At 38.3% G+C, this 20127-nt stretch overlaps 1 protein-coding gene and 1 non-coding gene across 5 annotated transcripts in view; both read left to right on the top strand.

Moving 5' to 3' along the window:
* LOC147564580 (Chaperone DnaJ-domain superfamily protein) overlaps positions 1–20127 on the top strand; it is a 43317-nt gene that overhangs the window by 14719 nt on the left and 8471 nt on the right. For 2 of the 4 annotated variants that reach the window (XR_015227646.1, XR_015227647.1), the window contains one exon: positions 18326–18517. The exons of the other annotated variants lie outside the window; for them this stretch is intronic. The gene's annotated coding sequence lies outside the window, so the exon portion shown is untranslated. The remainder of the gene's footprint in view (positions 1–18325; positions 18518–20127) is intronic. 4 annotated transcript variants of the gene reach the window in all.
* Positions 19907–20066, top strand: LOC147564584 (U1 spliceosomal RNA). The gene has a single exon (XR_015231693.1). It is a non-coding gene; the product is annotated as a U1 spliceosomal RNA (small nuclear RNA).

Here is a 20127-nt window from a genome sequence, read left to right as displayed (position 1 = left end):
CCTATCTCTACTTTAAAATCAACTTGTCCACCTGAATTAGTACACTGTGACATCTGGGGACCAGCACCTATTCCTACTTCAAATGGTTTTAGAATTATATATTAATCATTGATGACTATAGCAGATTCTCCTGGATATATCCATTGGTCTCAAGGTCTGATAGCTTATATTGCTTTAAACATGTCAAGACTTCAAATGAGAATCTTCTCAATGTTAAGATAAAGAAATTTCAAAGTGATGGTGCTCTTGAACTTGCTAAAGGAGATTTCAAGCTGTTCCTTGATGAAAATGGGATTATTTTTAGGTGCTCATGCCCTTACATTCCTCAACAAAATGGGAAGGTTGAGAGGAAGAACAGACATGTCACTGAAATGGGTAATACTTTTCTCATCCAAGCCTCTTTACCTAAATTTTATTAGTTTGATGCATTTTCTGCTGCAACCTTTACTATAAATAGGTTACCCACTGTTATTTTGAATAACAAGTCACCATATGAGTCTCTTTTTAGCAAAAGTCCAGACTACTCTTATTTGAAAGTCTTTGGATCCTTGTGTTACCCTTACCTTGCACATTCTAGAAAGGACAAATTGAGTCCAAAATTTGTAAGATGTGGTTTCCTAGGCTATAATTCTCTACATAAAGGGGACAAATGCTCTAAAGTTCAGTCAAAGAGATTACATATCTCTAGAAATGTTATCTTTGATGAACATAGCTTTCCATTTCAGAATTGTGCTAGTGACAACTCTTTACCCAAGCCTGTGTCCACTGTGGTACTTCCTTTATCCTTACAACTCAGTCCACATGTATTACCAACCACTCACTTACAAACTCATCCTACTTCTAGTAATTCTTCTGCTCCACCTACTATTCAGTCAACTACTATCTCTTCTCAATGTCCATCTAGACCCATTGTTTCAGATGTTTCTCATAGGACACATCCTATGCTTACTAGACTAAGAAATGGTATTCATAAACCTAAGTCTATTCCTGATTTTGTAGCAAATTACACAGTTTGTCATCCTATTTCATCAGCCTTTGTGGCCTTACTAAACACTTATCCTGAACCCACAACTTTCAAGGAAGCTTCAAAGTCACCTCAGTGGATGACAACTATGAATGAAGAGTTTTCAGCTCTTGAAAGAAACAAGACTTGGTCTCTGGTTCCTTATGACAAGTCTATGAATGTGTTAGGATGTAAATGGGTTTATAAAGTCAAGCTTAGGTCTGATGGGAGCCTAGAAAGGTTTAAAGCTAGGCTAGTGGCTAAAGGCTTTCACTAACAGGATGGAATTGATTATAATGAAACTTTTAGTCCAGTGGTTAAGCCTACTACAATAAGGTTAGTACTTGCTATTGTTGTCACAAAAGCTTGGGAGATAAAACAACTTGATGTCTCAAATGCCTTCCTCCATGGTGTTTTGGAAGAGAAGGTATACATGTCCCAACCTCCTGGTTTTATATGCTCAGATAAGAGATCTCATGTCTGTTTACTTCATAAGTCCTTATATGGACTAAAACAAGCTCCCAGAGCTTGGTTCAATAGGTTTGCAAATTTTATTCTGCAATTAGGTTTTGTCAAGAGCTCAACAGATCACTCCATGTTCATCTTGCTTCAACATGGTGAATCTCTTATTCTCTTACTGTATGTTGATAATATAATTTTTACTGATTCTTCAAGTGTTCTAATCTATTCACTTATCAAGACATGCAGCACTGAATTTGCAATGAAAGACCTAGGATCATTGCACTATTTTTTGGGTATTGAGGTAACCCTCACGAGACGACACTCGTCCACTAGGGGTAACCTAGGGGTTTAACGGCTTGTTGCATACGCTAAATGCAACCGGGATTCCTCCGAAAGTGAGTTAGGATTTTACTTTATTGTTTTGTTTTCTTTATTTGCTCGAGGACTAGCAAATTCTAAGTTTGGGGATGTTTGATGTGGCGTTAAAATACCACATTGAGATCACTTAACTTGGATGAGTTAGTTCGTTTCGGGTTTTATTTCTAATAATTTATGTATTTTTCTTGTTAGGAAGCTTATTTGGAGTTTGGCATTACATTCGGAATAAAATGAAGCAATTCGTCACATTTTCGTCTCATGTGGAAGAGATCGGAAGGAGAGGGAACCAGGGGTATTTTGGTCATTTTGTGAGAGATCAGAGGTTAAGTGGCAAGTGGAGTCGATGGAAAATCCGGCGGCGAAGACGGAAGTCGAATCGGAGTTGGGACGGAAAAATTACGGAAGAAATAAGTCGAAGGCTATTTTGGTTTTTTCTAAAAATTAGACATGTAGAGAGAATGATTAAGGCACTCCCATGACTTTTAAATCAAAGCCTAAACCCAAGCCCACAATTCTAAAGAAGAAAACATAAACAGAGATTCTATGAGCACCTCTATTTAGGTCCACATAGTCTTAATTGAGGGGGTCTCTTCTTCTCAATTAGGAATTAGGGTTTGGAGAGTTAGAGGGGGGAGAGAAGGAAGCCGGCCAGCAGCTCGGCCGGCACGGCAGAGAGAGCAGACACCAGCAGCTTCACGTCGGCAAGAATAACAGTTGCAGCTCGGGTTTCTATTGAGAACAGCATCAACGGAACAGCAGCATCTCTCGGTTGAAGAAGGCACCGGACAGGGAAGCTTCCAAGAACAGCAACAGCTCGGGTTATCATCGGCCGGCACGGGATTAGTTCGGGACTTAATCGAGGACGCGACTACTGACAAGAACAGCCGGCACGGGACGAATCTTCAACTTGGCCGAACTGCTCTTGGCCGGAAATCCTTACTCTCGGTCGGATTTGGTTGTTGTATTTCCGGCCATAATTTTGCCCGGAAATCATAGGGCTTTCACTTGGAACTCTTTTGTCTTGCTTCTCTTGATCTTTGATTTGGTTTTGAGTTGAAATTATAGTGAGAGAAAGCTTGAAGCAAGCTTTCATGGTGGTTTGGTTTGAGAGGAAGAAGATGACACTCTGTTAAGGGGAGGTCAAGTTCTGCTGAGAGGACACCCATTGTATACTGTTAAGAGGACTCCTGCATTCTGTTACAGGGAGATCGACAGCACTTAAACACATATATTTCCCGTCGATCTTAGTCTCGCACCTTATCGAAATAGGGAGATTTTCACCTTAACTTATGTCTTTCTTTATTTTCTTCTCGTTTATTATGTGCTCCACCATGTTTAGCTAACTTTTGTAGTCGGATACTCGTGATACATGTTTTGATGTGACAAGAGTTTTATTGCTTTTAATGATAAAATCTTCCGGATTTTTAGACCGTTCATGGACTGGAATCTGAGTTAAACCAAGAGTTCGTTGACCCATCCAAGTAAATGGGTGAAGTTAACTAACTCTTCATGCTTATAGATCATTAGTACTAGTCACTATCGACTTTGTGGATCGAAGTATCTTCCTCACTTTATTCTTGCTCGACCCTTTTTCCCGAATCTCTCTCACCTCTCACTTTTAGATTAGATCGTTTTATTTGTTTATTTATTATAAACCAATCAAAACCCTAATTATCATCTTTTCATCTTAGTCTGAGTTAGTGGTTGACACCTAGACCGGTGGGCTAGACTTTCTCGATATTCTTATTACCTTCCTATCTTCGTGGATCGATCCCGGTCTTACCGGGTTATTACTTGACGCCCGTATACTTGCGGGTGGAGACCTTTTAGGCCCATCAAGTTTTTGGCGCCGCTGCCGGGGATAGGTTTAGTAGTTCGGATATTGTTTGTTAGTTTTGTTCAATAGTTTAGTGTTATTTGTTAACTTAGACGTTTTTGTTTATTTTCATAGTTTCTGACTCTTTCTTGTTTTCAGGAACTACTTTAAGAAAAAAAAGCCAAAAAGAGAAATAGGAGCGAAGGAAAAGAAAGAAATCGAAGGAAAAACGAAACGAGAGGAGCATCCGCTAGTATCGTATTCTATCTCTTTCTTTCTTACTTGTGTGTGATTGGTTGGATAAGTTTTGATTTGCATTGATAGCTTGTTTGTTAGTTCCTTGAGCATTGTGAGATCATGGCACGTTACTCTAACGGTTGGCCATTCCATGTTGATGATGACCTTGATCTGAGGAGTTCCATCACTACCCGACCTGGTATGACCTTTGGGGAATACCAACAGATGAGTAGAAACGAGCCTGACCGACCTGGTATGACATTTGGGGATTATCAACGAATGTCTAGAAACGGTCCGATTAGTGAGTGGAGTAGACCAGAACCTGATCGATCTCGTATGACATTAGGAGAATACCGACAAATGTATAGAGATGGTCAAATTAGTGATGGATATGGTCTGACACCAAATATGTATGAGAGACCTTATAGTCCACACTATTTTGAGACCAATGATTTTAGAGACAGGTATGATCCTAATATGTACGATGAGAGTTATGATCAAGAGTCGTCATTGAATTACACTAGTGAGCCTTATTATGAGGAGACTCTTGAAGAGTCCACGATTCGTCTTAGAGAGATGATGTCACAATTTGCGACTCAAACGACCCAGGAGATTGAGTCATTGACTCAACAGGTAAAGATGCTTAAGTCACAGTTATTCGTCGACGAGGAAGGGGTTTCACCACCCCAAACTCAAGAGGGTACTAGGTACGATGACGAGGGTAATACGTCTAACCCTAGTACTAAGTTAAATGTTGATGAATTTACTGATAGTATCTTAGAGCCTGAACGGTCTGATGACCTTGTTGTCTTGTTTCCTCCACCAGTGTCGTCTCACCATGATAGGACTACATTAGACGTTGATGTTCAGGGTGATGGCTCTACGAGCAAGTTTGAGGATGACACGATTATGAACTATCCGATTTTCGACACTTGTAAGGAGTCAGTCTTAGATGCAATGCTAGGAAGGCCTGATATTATAACTGACTGCGAGGCTCCAGATGCCTTTGAGGATCTTGATGACTTAGTAGTTAGAGACATGTTGGATAGTTTGTCAGACTATTTACCTAAGGAAACCATGGACCTTGACTTGGTCCCCGAGCCTATTGCCTTACCCTTAGAGTCTAGTTCGACTTTCCACATGATCTCAAACTCGGTTGTTGATCCCTTTTGGGACATTTCAGACGTCTTTCCAAAGACGTCTATGGACATAGTGGATATTCTGTCCACTAAGCTTCCAGATGATTTTTTGCCTGCGACTGATATTTTGACTCTTCACATGTATGTCGATCCTTTTGCTGATTTATTTGTTGTCGTTCCTTCTATTTATGCCTACTTAGTGGACTGTGCACCCACTAAGTTTGGGGATGGCTTGTTTTCTTCTATCGTCTCATGTGCACTTCATATCCTTTATCTTTTTGTGAGACGATTAGCACCTGCATATAGCTTTCTTTGGGTTGACCCCCAAAATTTCCGTCTCTTATTATATGATCTTTGACTGATTGAGATGGGTTTTGATGTTTGTGGGTATCATCTCTGGAAACCCTCCACGAGACAAAACTCGTGCTCTTGTGAAAGCAAGAGAATCAACGGCTAATTGCATAGCTCAATGCAATCGTGTGTACCCGCGTTAGTGGTCATTTTTATGGTCATGATCTTATGTGCTTTATTCTCATATCTCTTGTTGATCATAGGAGCATTTCTTACTTGTTTTGCTTCTGAGGCATGGTTTGTTCCAAGTTTGGGGATGGCGACGAGCTCGACATCAACTTGGAACCTGTTCATACACGAGTCTCGGTAGTAGTATCTCTTATCTCCTCCGGCTATGGTAATATCTTTCCATTCTTCTCTTTAAATTAATATGTCTTATCTTTTGGTGAGTATACGGTTGAAACATTGAGGACAATGTTAATTTTAAGTTTGGGGATGGGGTATGACTTTTAGCCATGACCATGAGGTTTCAAAAGACAAGAAGGTTCGATAAATTCGACCAAATTTGAAAATTTTTGGGTAGATTTGATATGACTTTAGTGGTATGCTTAAGTATGTTGATGCATGTGTTTCAGTTTTGGTGAATGTTATGCATGTTCTTAGTCTTTTTCATGAATGTCGAGTCCTTTAGCGTTTTTGTCTGATCATGTGAGCAACATCCTAAGGAAGAAGAAACATTTCTGAGGGACCTATACTAGTCATTAGTGGAGACTTAAACCCATGTGAGATATCTGAGCCTTTATATTGTTTTCGAGTGTACTCTTCTGCGCTAACTCTGAGTAGAATGAAGAGCTACTCAACCTCGCAACTTTTAAAAGAGCTTAGACGATCTCATGAGCTCAACTTTCTTAGCCACTAGGAGTGACATCAGGATAGCGACCTTACTCTTGTAGTCCATGAAACCCGATAATAGTGTCAACTTTAGGGAAACGGATACTCCACCACCTATTCATCATCTTGCTCCTGAGAATGAAGGCATGATAGTTATAGAAAGAAGAATGTGAAAGCAAAGTGTGAATGAAGAAAAAAAAGTTGTTTGTTGAGAATACTAGTGTTAGTATTTGTTTTGTTAAGAAAAAAAAAAAAGAAAAAAAAGAAAGTGAAAAAAAAAAAAAAAAAAGAGTTTATGTGTTATTTTATGCTTTTGATGTGTAAGTGTTGTGGAAATAAAGTGTTCAAAGCAAAAAAAGCTAAGTTTAGTAGTTGTTTGAGTGTTCTTTTTATTGAAGGAGTCGACATTCTCGGGATTTCATCACTTCCATCTCATTACTTGTATCCGTTGACCTTTAGAAAGCATTGTTAAAGGGTATAGTGGGTGAGAAGGGTGAGTGAACTTCCCCATTCCATTTTAGTGGTTATTTCCATTCTTTAGAGATCATTTCGTTCTAAAACTTGTTATCCTCATTTGTTTTGTATGTGTTGAGTTTCTCTTTATTCCATGCTCACACATTAGAGTGAACCATTATTATATATTCTTGAGTGATTTCATGTTTTTGAGTGTATAACCGTGAGGCTAAAGTCGAGGCGAAATGTACTAAGATAGGAATCGAGGTTTTGTAACTTTGGACTTAGATGATGCTCATTATGGTTGGACAATTACATTTTAGGATGAAACTACTAGTGAGGAGACTTTTAGCATTTATATGCGTTTATCGATTTTGATTCGCTTGTTTAGCATGCTTGAGTGTGTCATTTGTTGTCATTATCTTATTTACATCGATGTTGAACTCTTTTATCTCTTTGAAACTTGAATTTTGTGGGTATATTCTCTGGAAACCCTCACGAGACGACACTCGTCCACTAGGGGTAACCTAGGGGTTTAACGGCTTGTTGCATACGCTAAATGCAACCGGGATTCCTCCGAAAGTGAGTTAGGATTTTACTTTATTGTTTTGTTTTCTTTATTTGCTCGAGGACTAGCAAATTCTAAGTTTGGGGATGTTTGATGTGGCGTTAAAATACCACATTGAGATCACTTAACTTGGATGAGTTAGTTCGTTTCGGGTTTTATTTCTAATAATTTATGTATTTTTCTTGTTAGGAAGCTTATTTGGAGTTTGGCATTACATTCGGAATAAAATGAAGCAATTCGTCACATTTTCGTCTCATGTGGAAGAGATCGGAAGGAGAGGGAACCAGGGGTATTTTGGTCATTTTGTGAGAGATCAGAGGTTAAGTGGCAAGTGGAGTCGATGGAAAATCCGGCGGCGAAGACGGAAGTCGAATCGGAGTTGGGACGGAAAAATTACGGAAGAAATAAGTCGAAGGCTATTTTGGTTTTTTCTAAAAATTAGACATGTAGAGAGAATGATTAAGGCACTCCCATGACTTTTAAATCAAAGCCTAAACCCAAGCCCACAATTCTAAAGAAGAAAACATAAACAGAGATTCTATGAGCACCTCTATTTAGGTCCACATAGTCTTAATTGAGGGGGTCTCTTCTTCTCAATTAGGAATTAGGGTTTGGAGAGTTAGAGGGGGGAGAGAAGGAAGCCGGCCAGCAGCTCGGCCGGCACGGCAGAGAGAGCAGACACCAGCAGCTTCACGTCGGCAAGAATAACAGTTGCAGCTCGGGTTTCTATTGAGAACAGCATCAACGGAACAGCAGCATCTCTCGGTTGAAGAAGGCACCGGACAGGGAAGCTTCCAAGAACAGCAACAGCTCGGGTTATCATCGGCCGGCACGGGATTAGTTCGGGACTTAATCGAGGACGCGACTACTGACAAGAACAGCCGGCACGGGACGAATCTTCAACTTGGCCGAACTGCTCTTGGCCGGAAATCCTTACTCTCGGTCGGATTTGGTTGTTGTATTTCCGGCCATAATTTTGCCCGGAAATCATAGGGCTTTCACTTGGAACTCTTTTGTCTTGCTTCTCTTGATCTTTGATTTGGTTTTGAGTTGAAATTATAGTGAGAGAAAGCTTGAAGCAAGCTTTCATGGTGGTTTGGTTTGAGAGGAAGAAGATGACACTCTGTTAAGGGGAGGTCAAGTTCTGCTGAGAGGACACCCATTGTATACTGTTAAGAGGACTCCTGCATTCTGTTACAGGGAGATCGACAGCACTTAAACACATATATTTCCCGTCGATCTTAGTCTCGCACCTTATCGAAATAGGGAGATTTTCACCTTAACTTATGTCTTTCTTTATTTTCTTCTCGTTTATTATGTGCTCCACCATGTTTAGCTAACTTTTGTAGTCGGATACTCGTGATACATGTTTTGATGTGACAAGAGTTTTATTGCTTTTAATGATAAAATCTTCCGGATTTTTAGACCGTTCATGGACTGGAATCTGAGTTAAACCAAGAGTTCGTTGACCCATCCAAGTAAATGGGTGAAGTTAACTAACTCTTCATGCTTATAGATCATTAGTACTAGTCACTATCGACTTTGTGGATCGAAGTATCTTCCTCACTTTATTCTTGCTCGACCCTTTTTCCCGAATCTCTCTCACCTCTCACTTTTAGATTAGATCGTTTTATTTGTTTATTTATTATAAACCAATCAAAACCCCAATTATCATCTTTTCATCTTAGTCTGAGTTAGTGGTTGACACCTAGACCGGTGGGCTAGACTTTCTCGATATTCTTATTACCTTCCTATCTTCGTGGATCGATCCCGGTCTTACCGGGTTATTACTTGACGCCCGTATACTTGCGGGTGGAGACCTTTTAGGCCCATCACTTATTCTGATTCAGATTGGGCAGGATGCCCAGATACTAGAAGGTCTTCCAATGGATATTGTATTTTTCTTGGTTCAACACTTCTTTCCTGGTCTTCTAAGAAACAACCCACTGTTGCTAGATCTTCAACAGAAGCTGAGTATAAAGCCTTGAGTGTTGCTACCACAGAAATTCTATGGATAAGCTACTTAATGGATGAGTTGCATTTGTCTCTTGCCAAACACTTTATTCTATTCTGTGATAATCAAGGAGCTAATAGCTTCCAATCCTATTTTTCATGCTAGGTCTAAGCATATAGAGGTTGATTATCATTTCATTAGGAATCTTGTCAGCAATGGTTCTCTCCAAATTCAGTATGTATCAACTCATCAACAGCTAGCTGATATACTCACCAAGGGTCTTCCCTCTCCTGCCTTTACTCTCTTGAAGAACAAGCTGATGCATTTTGAGGAAGGCTCAGCTTGAGGGGGGAATATTAGAGAAAGGATAGCTTATGAAGACTTATGTGAAGTTTCAAGCCTTGTAGGTGCCTATAGGCATTAGTGTAATAGTGGTGTAAGTATAATCAAGTCTGTTAATACTTAGATTATAACTAACACTTTGAGATTCTGTTAAAGTAGTTAGGAGTTAGTTTTTTCTGTTTCTCTCTAGAAATAACAAACTCTCTCTCTCTCTCTCTCTACTAAATACTTGTATTAGTTATATAAAGTGATTGAATCACTAATTGTACTTTACTTTTAATAAAATAGAAAGATCAAAAGAGAAAAGTTCATAGAGTTTATAATTCTTTCACTTCTAAATAAAAGTGTTGAAGCCTCATCAGAATATAATTTTGGTTTCGTCTATAATGGTTTCAAAGATGCAGCTAATCTGCATCTCGACCGAGTAGCTTATGTCACACCCAATGGTCTATTAAGTTTAATTTAAACAATGAAACCAAAACAGAAGTAGGCCGCTCGCTTAAATTCAACATCAATAATTCATCATCACCACCACCAGATCCAAATGGTAACACTACTGCTATAACAACTACTCTCTCTCTCTCTGTACTACTTTTATTTTTGCCATAACCTCCAAGTATTACGATTTAAAGGTATCTAGTTCGACAACAACAACATGATTGGTAAATTTTGCATTGATGAATGCACTGGAAAGGCCAAGATAGTTACTCAGTAGCTCTTGGCAGCCCTCTTTGGGGTGCAAAAACAAAGACATTTTTTTAGAGTCCATTTGATATCACTCACTGAGTACCAACCGGAGCCACCACCCCCCAGACCCCGCGATAGAATCAAGAATGCTATCAGGGTCGGGGCCTGAGATTTCGGTGGCCCGAAGCGAGATTTGAGAATGTGGCCCATACACGTTTCTCAAGAAAAAAAATTGTAGTTTGAGTCAAACGATCTGATTGACTTCCTCGGAAATCGGTTCAGGTCAAGGAGAGTCCTCGCTGGTCCTTAGTCTAAATCCCAATTTAGTGGTTCAACAAATTCGCAACTCAACTAATCGGTAACTTGTTCAGTTTCCTTCTTGTTTTTAAACAGAAAAAAGTAATAATTAGAAAATAATTCTCTAAGAAAAGAGAACAAAGAAATTGTTGCTACTTTTTTGGTGGTTAGTGTTTGATGGTCGGAGAGTATTAGTAAATGTGGCAGCGGTAGTATAGTTGCGGAGGTTTAGTCATCCTGATATTGATAGAAGTGTCAACTAAAGTAAATAAGAAAAGTATAATGTAAAAAGAAAAAATGTTTCTGCTTGACATCTTTTTTGGAAATTGACTATGATCTACGATAGTCATTACAATGGCATTGATACATCAAAGATGTGATAAACACGATAACTACCGAATTCAAACTCTTACAACGAACGGACCTATAGCCCAACTGAACTATGGCCTAAAGCCCAATAACATTATTTATACCTTAATAAACCAAGTTAATTAAACCATAGAATCCACCTCAGAGACTCGAACCTGGGACCTCTAGGATTTTAGAGTTTATGTCAACACATTGGACCACTTGGACAACCAATTGTTGATTTTCTGCTTGAGATTGAAATTGGAATAATTAGACTCAATAGCATGTTTTATACCAATTGAGCTGAAGTAGACTAATTGTTATTCCTAGTAATTTTTCATTAGAGATAAAATAAATTGGGCCCCTTCATTATTTCATAAGATATATCCTCTCTAAACGTTTGAAATTAAATGTAACAACCAATTTAGAATTTCCGATAACTGGTTTCCATAACCCTATACCATACAGTATGTAGAACAGTATAGGGGTGCGAGGGAGGTGAGCTCCACTAATTACATTTTTGCAAAGATGGCCTCAAAGTTATTAGTAGAATCCCTAAAAGAGATTAAATGTGTCCAATTTTTTCTCTTTGCCCAAAACATAAACGAAAGTGAGAATCACCGGTGTAGCATCTCCAAAGCGAATTCTAACTCCTTCAAAAAGTGCATTTTTACGTGTTCTTGCAAACCCCAAGTTATTGCATGAGGTAGTAACGTCCACAACTTATTGTCTTCTTTTGGTATTCAACATTTACCGTAACAACACTCTCTAGATTCATTTGTATTGCCCATATAATATCAACTGAAGGATACGGAGAAATTGTCAGGCTAGAGGGCAATGTGGAGATAAATGGCTTTGTAGATTCCACATCTTCTTTGCACTCGATTCGGGCAAAAGTTGATTGAGAGGGATATTTCGATCCACAAGATCGAAAGTGACAAATACTAATAATCTATTCGCATGAAAATGGAATTAGCTTCACCCACATTGACAATCCTAAGCATCATGTGTCTAATTAAGCATAATCGATCAAATGTCACTAAGCATCGGCTATCAAACTTATACACACTATCTAATGAATTGAAAATGAGTATGACACTTATAAGTATAATACGTCAAACTAAGTATAATCGATCAAAGGTTAGTAAGCATCGACTATCAAACTAAGTACGCATTATCAAACTTTGTGTCAATTGACGATTAAGATCAAGGCTTCTAATTTATAAAACTAGACGAAGTCAATTAAACTCACATGGAAACAAATCATAAGTCATTCATCGCATTCAAATCATGTTTCAAAAGTATCCGAATACAAAAGTTAGCTAAAATGTTGAATAAACAATAAAAGAAAAGAAAATGATGAGAGAATCCCCCTTTTTCGATGTGGTTCGAGACTAAGATCGTCGGAAAATACAAGTCTTTAGTTGCAGCCGACCTCCCCTTAGCAAAATTCTGGGTTCCCCATAACGACCACCATCATCTTCTCCATTTTTACTCAAACTTCATTAAAGCTAACCCTAGCTTTCTCTCTCTAGCAATTTCTAACCCAAAATCAAATCTAACCACATGAGAAGCTAGCCAAAGATGAGGGGAACAAAAGCCCTAAGATTTCCGGGCAAGAAAGTGGTCGGAACACCATGAAAATTCCGGCCAAAGTTGGAAGAAATCAGGCCAAGAAAGCTTCGTCCCGGACCTTGTGCATCCGTCCGGAGTTGTCCCGTGCATGTGCACGCTGCCCGTGAACGCGTCCCGAGCCTGCAGCCTCATCCGTGAAGCATGAAGTCCGAGCTACTCTGGCCGGAACTAGCAGTGCATCCTTCATTGATGTCCCGTGCTGCTACAACTCGGAGCAGCTGCTGGTCGCGTCCACAACAGCTGCTCCCGAGGACGCGTCCCCTTGCCGGCTGCTGCTCCTATGCCGGCATATGCTTGGTCGGCCAAGCATAGGCTGGCTGCTCCTTCCTCTTTCTCTCTCTTGTCCCTTCTTTCAAACTTCAAGAACAATCCTCAAACTCAAGAACCTTCTTGCCTCTTTTCTCTCTCTTCCTTCTTTGCCCCCTCTCCAAGGTAGAAGATGATGAATAGTAGAATAAACTACTAAAACCATAGGGTCCCTTGACTTAGTCAATTCATTTAGACTATGTTGACTTGGATCCATAAAGAGAGTGGTCATAAAATCTTCCTTGTCATTCTTCTTTGGGCTCTTGGGCTTTGATTTAGAAATCAAGAGGGTGCCTCCATCCTTGTCTCTACATCTTCAAATTATCACAAAGGACTAAAATACCCTCGGGCTTCTTTCTTTAGTAACTTCCCTGTCCGAACTCCGATTCAACTTTCGTTTTCACCGTCGGACTCGTCATTGACTCCACTTGTCATTTGATTTGCTTTGGTATCTTTTTCTCCCATTTCGTCCGCATGAGATGAAAGTGATAATTGCTCTGCTTTATTCCGAATCAAACGCCTAGCTCCAAAATAGAAACCTAGCATGAAAAACACATAAACCCTTATTTATAATACCCGAAATGAACTAATTAGTCTAAGTTGGACGCTCCAAATGTGACATTTTCGTGTCACATCACACAATATGCTTATATTTGGGGAAATACCTCCTCGTCTTTGTAGACTATAACCATGGGAAAGTCCCCTGAAAGCACCTCGGCCTTCCACTTTCACCTACTTGAAATTGATCAAAGAAATTGTTTTATTCCTTGATGGTTTACAAAAGAAATATAAGACTCTATTATATAGTTACAATACTACTAATTTCTATATTTACTAGCTTCTAATATATTTACTAGTTCCTAATATCTTAATAGTTTCTAATATTTGGTACTTCCTAATATTTTAATATAGGAACAATATTATATGTGATATCTTAAAATATGGAAAGATATTCCAACACTCCCCCTCAAGTTGGTGGATAGATATCGCACATGCCCAATTTGTCCACCAATTCAAAAATATTCGACTTGAAATTATTTTTGTAAGAACATCAGCCAATTGATCTTCAAATCGGATCTTTGGTAACTCTACAATGTTGTGGTCCAACTTTTCTTTAATAAAACATCGATCCGCCTAAACATGCTTTGTAAGGTTGTGTTGGACTGGATTGTGAGCAATATCACATGCTGCTTTATTGTCACAATATAATTGAATTTGTCTTTCACAAGGATATCCTAAATCATCCAAGAGGAGTTTTAACCATAGCGATTCACATATGCCATCTGCCATACCTCTAAATTCAGACTCTTCACTTGAACGTGCAACAACGTTATGTTTTTTTTACTTCTCCACGTAACAGGATTTCCACCAATAAAGGTAAAATATCCTGCAGTTGATCACCTACCATTTACTTTCCCGGCCTTATCTGCATCAGTATATACATCAATAGTTTTACAACTAGTATTTTTAGTAAACAAATACCTTTTCCAGGAGCCGCCTTCAAATATCTCAAAATGCGTAAAACAACATTCATTTATTTTTCACCGAGATTGTGCATAAATTGACTAACAATACTTAACACATATGCAAGATCTGGCCTCGTGTGCGCCAAGTACATTAACCTTCCAACGAGTCGTTGATATCTTCCTTTATCAACCGGTATCTGATTAGGCTCCGCGAACAACTTTAATCCTTCTTCGACAGGTGTGTCAATTGACTCACACGCTGACATTCCCACTTCATGTAACAAATCTAAAGTATACTTTCTCTGAGATAGGTAAATTCCATTACTAGATCGAGATACTTCAATTCCAAGAAAGTATTTCAACGGACCAAGGTCTTTTATCTCAAACTCTTTAGATAAGTAATTATGTAAAACCTTCCGTTCTTCGGGATCATCCCCAGTAACCACCATGTCATCAATTTATACAATAAATGTTGTGAGTTTTTCTTTTTGTCTTTTTATAAGTAAGGTATGGTCGCCATTGCTTTGGCGATACCCAAATTCCTTCATAGCCTTTGTAAATCTTCCAAACCACGCTTTTGGTGATTGTTTTAATCCATACAATGACTTTTTCAATCTACATACCTTTTGGTTATGTACCTCTGGTATCTTGCATCCCGGTGGAAGGTCCATATAGACTTCTTCTAATAGTTCCTCATGCAAAAAACCATTCTTCACATCAAATTGTTGTAGTGGCCAATCTAAATTTGCTGATAACGATAACAAGACGCGAACTTTGTTGATTTTTGCAACTGGAGCAAATGTCTTTGTGTAATCAACTCCATAAGTTTGAGTGTAGCCTTTTGCCACTAGTCTCGCTTTGTAACGTTCAATTGTACCGTTTGCTTTGTACTTCACCGAATAAATTCAACGACATCCCACTAGATTTTTATCAACTTGACGATTACCTAGCTCCCAAGTCCCAAGTGTCATTTTTTTGTAAGGATTTTATTTCATCATTCATAGTTGCTTTCCATTTTGGATCAGATAAAGCTTTCTGCACATTGTTAGAAATAGATACAGTAGATAATTGATTTACAAATGACTTATTTGATTCTAACAACCGATGATCTGACACATATTGGCTCATAGGATATTTGACTTAACTAGACAACTCAGGTTCATATGTCGGTTTAGGAATATCTTTGGTTTGATGTAACAGTAATATTTTTTTAAGTGGTTTAGAAGGTGCTTCAGGAACATCCTCGACAAGCGATTGGTTTGGTGTATTACTAACCCCTGGTTCAACGGTTTCAATTGGAGATAAATCCACAATTTGCTCAACGATTTCATCAACACTTTCTTCAATTACCGATTCAGGTGGTGGTAATTCTGGAATTTCAATTTCAGACCTAATTGTTTCTCTAGGAATCAAATTTACTTTAATATTAGATCTCATGTTGTTCTCTTCTACATGATTATTTGTTTCTTCATAATGAAGAGTCAAATCTTCCTGCTTGCTTTTCTCCCCCTGAAGTTCAGGCTCAGGTGAAAAATACTTGGAATCTTCATGAAAGATAACCTCCAATGAAAATACTTGGAATCTTCGTGAAAGATAACATCCAATGTAACAAATATTCATTTAGTTGGAGGATGATAACATTTGTACCCTTTTTTATTTGCAGCGTCCCTTACAAATACACATCTTAATGCTCCTGGAGTTAATTTTGTACGTTGGTGCTCATGAAGATGAACAATTGCTACACAATCAAAGATACGGGGAGGTAAATTTGAAACTGTCGGAGAGGTTGTAGGATTCAAAAGAGCTTGAAAAGGAGTCTTAAACTCAATAGTACTAGAAGGTACTCTATTAATTAAATAGGTTGCGGCAAGAAGTGCTTCTCCCTAATAAGATAATGACATGTGTGCTTCGATCAACATAGCCCTGATAACTTCTAACAAGTGATGATTCTTTCTTTCAGCGACCCAATTTTGTTAAGGGGTATCTAGACAAGTAGTTTGATGAACAATATCATGAGAATCCAGATAAGTTTGTATTCATGATCCATATACTCTCCTCTGTTGTCACTACGAAGTAGCTGGACATTTGCGTTGTACTGAATACTAAACAACTTATGAACCTTCTGAAATAATAACTTTACCTCACTTTTAGATTCCATCAAACACACCCAAGTCATCCTAGTACAATCATCAATAAAAGTAACAAACCACCGCGACCCACCCAAAGTAGGAACCTTAGATGGACCCCAAACATCAGAATGTAAGATCATAAAAGGAGTTGGATTTTTATTTAAATTTAACGAAAACGATGCACGATGACTTTTTGCAAGTGCACAAACATTACATTGAAAACTTGAAACATCGCATTTAATAAATAACGATGGAAATAATTTCTTAAGGTAACCGAAGGAGGCATTCCCCAGTCGTCGATTCCATAACCATATTTCAACTTTATTTTTTTACTTCAGAACTGTTCATTACTAATGCCGACGCAATTTACTAGAGCTTTCAGATACTAAATCCAAGTAATACAAGTTTCATCGCCTAACACCATAACCAATCGTTTGCCTCGTCCGGATGTCCTTAAATACACAAAATTCAGGCCAAAAGATGACAACACAAAATAAAGTGGTGGTTATTTGAGACACTGATAATAAATTATGATCTAAAGATGGGACAACCAAAACAGAGTCTAAGTTCAAGGTATTAGTTAGATTTATCGGTCTTTCTCTTATAACTAGGGTTGAGGTGCCATTGACAGTAGAGACACATGTATGTGAGGATTGGTTAATGGTTGAGACCTATCTAGAATCAAAAGTCATATGATCTGTAGCACCAGAGTCAATTATCCAAGTACTATTTGAAACATGTGTAGACATATTTAAAGTCTTACCTACATTACCTGTAGTGGCTACCGTTGATGAAGATTGCTCAACAGTTGAAACTACAATGGTCTTCTTAGAGTTTTTCTTTCGATTATAATCCCACCATTCTGGATAACCTAATAATTCATAACAATGGCTTTTGGTATGACCAATTTTGTTGTAGTGAGTACACTTGTATGTAGTTTTGTCGGATTGACCAACAACCTTAGCAAAATCTGATTTTGCCTTATTCCGAGTCATTATTGCGGAAGCATCAGTTGTTTCAGTTTCTCCCTTTCATAAACTAAATTAAAAACTTCGATGAAGATTTTTTTTTTCCTTCACTCTAGCTAAAACGGAAAAACAAGATGAAGATGAATGCTCTTTCTCTTTCAATCAATAGAATTTCACAAAACAAATTTAAGACTGTAGGCTCTGATACCAAGTTGAAATTGATCAAAGAAATTGTTTTATTCTTTGATGGTTTACAAAAGAAATATAAAACTCAATTTATATAGTTACAATACTACTAATTTCTATATTTACTCGCTTCTAATATATTTACTAGTTCCTAATATCTTACTATTTTTAAAATTTGGTACTTCCTAATATTTTAATATAGGAACAATATTATATGGGATATCTTAAAATATGGAAAGATATTCCAACACACCTCCCTGGAATTTTTATATTGTCGTGCGTGACTTCCTCCGCAAAAGCTACATTACGAGTCTGACCCGAAAATCTATTCTCCCTATTTGTTTACCTTCTTCTCCAATCCTCAGATGGTTGTTGGCTGAACCCTCTCTAGTGCATTTACTTGTGCCCCCTTATCATCTACTCATAAGTCATATTCTTATCATCTAATCCTAAGTCATATTCTTAAAACTCATGTTGGAAAATTTATAGGAGAAGTATTGCAAAATCATGACTTGTTATTCAAATTCTACAGGACATATGTGAAGAGTTTGTGGCGTTTCTCGAGAAAGGGCTTAACATCACTGAGTCAAAAGATGAAGCGCGAAGCAGCAATTCATTGTCTGAAGAGGGAAACACTAGTGAAAAATCAGGCCCTCAGATAGGAGGACCCGATGTTCAAAATGATAATAACAATCAGAGCAGCATTGAAGATAACATTGACGAAATCGAAGCCACTGTTGCACAGTTGAAAAAGGAACTAGGACTCCAGTAAGATAGATACTGTTTCTTGTTATATGCACTTGTATTCTTATGGAATAGAAAGATGTATAGACCGGTTTGATCTTAGTTAGCGTATCAAGAAGGCAACCTCAGGCATTTAGTGACTCCAGTTGGAAGTAGGACGATTTCTCGCTCGTTGGCGGTGCTAACACTGGACTTGGAATTTTCTTCTAAAAGCAAGGTGACTTTATGAAGCTGGGGTTGCATATTTTGTCTTGGAGAAAATTTGATTGTTGTGAAGTAGGGAAAAAGAGAAAATTTGTAATTTACTTCTTGGCAACCTATTCTCAATTTAAAAGGATCTCTCTTTTGTACTTCGTTTACTCTCGACTAAGGACCTCAGTTTTTCGATATATTTCAAGTAAAAGGAGAAATAGAGATTTCGGGTAAGCCCCAGCTTCGGAATGGGTGGGAATTGGTAAAGAAGAGAAACACAAGAATAACTCAAGAACTTGATTGTGAAACCCAAAAAAATCACTATATGAATTAACTGTCCAAATTTCTCAAATACTACACAGAGCTTCCCATCAAAACTTCCCCTGGGTGAGACTCCAGGCAAAGAATGGTACCATTGTCCTCGAGGGTAATCTGTATTTTTATGACAACACGAGCAATTCAGAAACCATATATATACTGCACTGAAACAAATTAAACGAAAAAGAAGAAAAGGAAAGTCACCAACTTCACTACGTTTGTGCGGACTAACTTAATTGATATGAACGATCATCAGAGAGGAGTGACTCGGGAAATCGATGACAATGAAACATAGCAGGCCTTATCTACATAACCAGGGTAGCAATTTCTTGTGTCTTAGATTTCTGTGCCTTTATGGGTCTCCTCCCACAAGCTAAACTCCAATTTTAAATTTGTACAGTTACATGTTCTGTACTTAACTCAGCCCCGTCCCTCTGTGAATTTCTAGCGTCCGCCCCTGTGATGTACCAATGATCCAAATACACATCCTTAGATGAAATCAACCTTGTCTATTGGAATAGAGGCTAGAGTTGAAAACCTGGTTTATCCATGTTATTTGGAGCTACTGTTAGACAAAGTTGTTTCTCCACCCCATCATAATCTACCGAAGACTTTTGTGGGTTGTCCAGTTGTGAGGCTTAAGTTCTTATAACCACCTTCCTGGCTACTAAAATACTTGGCTGGAGAGGATTGAACAAGCTTGGCACTACTGAACATGATTGAATTGTATATTTGTACCCTTATTCTCATAATCTCTTACGAAAACCAAACAACTTTACAATAGTTGAAGTCGAAATAGGAGAAGATGATCTTTATGGAGATAGGCATTGAAATAATGAGAAGGTATGTTTGAGGATTTTGCTAAAACTCATTTGTTTTGTCATGTGTGGTGGGACAGATGAAGTGATGGAGATACATGTAGTTAGAACTATTTGGGCTTGATGGAGGTACACTTCCTACAAGTTACTTGGGGCTAGCCTTTGAGGTCTAGTAAGCGGGATTAGATTTAGAACTTGATAGTCCCACATCCATCAAGTGAAATAAAAAGCTATATAGAGTAGTTGTACAAGAAAAGGTGGATGAGTAACCTTAAAACATACTTACCTGGACGGGGTCAATGGTTGATCAAGAAGGACCATGGCCTAGGTTAGTGACCTCCATTGCACTTAGGAGGGGCACTCGTCTAAGATCTACCCAAGTGGTGGAGTCTACGTCATAATTTGTGATAGAGGGGGTACGCGTCCGCGCGGCCCCTGCCAATTTTATGTTTTAATGTTTGAAATGTTGGAATCTTATATAGATTAAATTTGTCATATT

The sequence above is a fragment of the Eschscholzia californica genome, unplaced genomic scaffold (assembly GCF_041429995.1).
Source record: "Eschscholzia californica isolate CP2 unplaced genomic scaffold, dmEscCali1.0.p SCAF_1, whole genome shotgun sequence".
In the NCBI taxonomy this organism is placed as follows: domain Eukaryota; kingdom Viridiplantae; phylum Streptophyta; class Magnoliopsida; order Ranunculales; family Papaveraceae; genus Eschscholzia; species Eschscholzia californica.
The sequence above is the reverse complement of the archived record's forward strand: the minus strand, read 5'-3'. Positions and strand labels throughout refer to the sequence as shown.